Source organism: Lactuca virosa, chromosome 7 (assembly GCF_052849685.1).
Source record: "Lactuca virosa cultivar CGN04683 chromosome 7, Lactuca_virosa_CGN04683_v6, whole genome shotgun sequence".
NCBI classification, from domain to species: Eukaryota; Viridiplantae; Streptophyta; class Magnoliopsida; order Asterales; family Asteraceae; genus Lactuca; species Lactuca virosa.
This window is the reverse complement of record NC_136432.1, coordinates 243,918,781-243,920,556: the sequence shown is the minus strand read 5'-3', so window position 1 is coordinate 243,920,556 and position 1,776 is coordinate 243,918,781. Positions and strand designations below refer to the sequence as shown.

Sequence of the window (1,776 nt, the reverse complement as noted above, 5' to 3'; positions counted from 1 at the left end):
ATTTTCCTTCCTCCCTTGTTTCTCTAACCTTGCCTTGTGTATGTAACTAACTTATTTTCATAACTTAAAATCATGCCTGCGTTTTGGTCATAAAAACATTCCTATTGCATGTTTCTTGACTCAAAATTAAACCATATATGCCTTTAATTTGATCTTAAAATAGAAAGCGAGAATCATGGATCGAATTAAAGAATGAAAGTGACAATTAATGACCAACTTATGCTTTGTTAGCAACATATATCACATAGAGAGGATGTGAAGGTAAAACAATGGCAGCACCCGAACCAAGATTAATAATAACACCTTTTTTTCCTCTCAACCATTCCTTCAATCACAACTCTTTTTACCAAACTCTTACCTATCACATTCACTTTCATCACATTCATCCAAAACTTCTTCTTCAACCTCATGAAAAAAACCTAGCCACATGTTAAGTCACCCCGCCATTATTCACCAAAATTCCTACGGATGGTTGTTCACCATAGATCACCTTATGCATCTCCCTAACTCCAGCCACCGTATTCTCGCCAGAAAAATCCACACTGAAAATCTTGATCTTGGTGGTTAGGTGCACCGATACAATCTAATCAGAAACTTCTTTAAGCTTGGATAGATTTTTGCTAAGCAAGATTAGGTGAAGACCCTTTTGAGCTAGTTGGAAGGCAAATGCATTGTTGATGTCGTCAGTTTCTCCGGTGATGATAGCACATGAACTGTAGTTTTTGTGGTTCTTGGGTGGTTGGAAGAAAGTGATGAAAAACAATTTGAGGATATTGGTAATGAGTTTGAAAAGAAAAAGAAAACCAAGTACACAAAATGGAGCAATTATGTGTTTACACATGTTTAATTCGTTTATATTCTTTTTTTAATCTACTATATATACATTATATTATATTATAGGGTAAATGGAGCAATTATGTCTTCGCATATGTTTAGTTCATTTATGTTGCAAATTGAATAAAATCGAAAACTTAGTGTCAAAATGGGAAAAGATTGAAAATTTAGTGCCAAAATCGCAAAAACAATAGTGTATTTGCGCCACTTTTTTTCGTTTCTACATGTCATCATGTCACGTCAGGAGTGACATCTGGATGGCCTACAACAAACTGTTCAATTGGTCAGAATTTCAACAAATTACAAATATAGTGACTTAACTCTAACAAAAACTACACGATGTCAAAATAAAAAAAAATGAAAAATTAATAACTTTTATGCCATTTACCAAAACATTAAAGAGGAAATTGCAAATTTTGTCGATATGGTTTGATGATTTATTTGTTTTATTAATGTCTTTTGACACAATGCATTAACTTTCATTATGGATATTGTTATGATTTATTTTCATTGTAAAATTTTTCTTTATCAAACTTGAAAAGACTATTAGATTTTATTTGTTTATTTGATTGTTTTGTTTATTTAAAAATATAAATTAGGCCCTCACTTAACCTACACCCCCATCCTATAGTCTCTCTCTCTCCACCATTTTATATATATATATATATATATATATATATATATATATATATATATATATATATATATATATATAGAGAGAGAGAGAGAGAGAGTTAGGTTCAAATGTTTCTCATATTTATTGTGTGCTAGAATGCACCAATAAAACTTTAGTAAAAAATAAATTATTAATTAGTTAAATGAAGATAGATCCATATATATATATATATATATATATATATATATATATATATATATATATATATATATATATATATATATATATATATAGGGTGAGGTTCAATAGAGAACCATAATTAAACA

At 29.6% G+C, this 1,776-nt stretch overlaps 1 pseudogene; it reads right to left on the bottom strand.

Moving 5' to 3' along the window:
* Positions 1–217: 217 nt before the first annotated feature.
* On the bottom strand, positions 218–841 carry LOC145127678 (very-long-chain 3-oxoacyl-CoA reductase 1 pseudogene; annotated as a pseudogene).
* Positions 842–1,776: the final 935 nt, after the last annotated feature.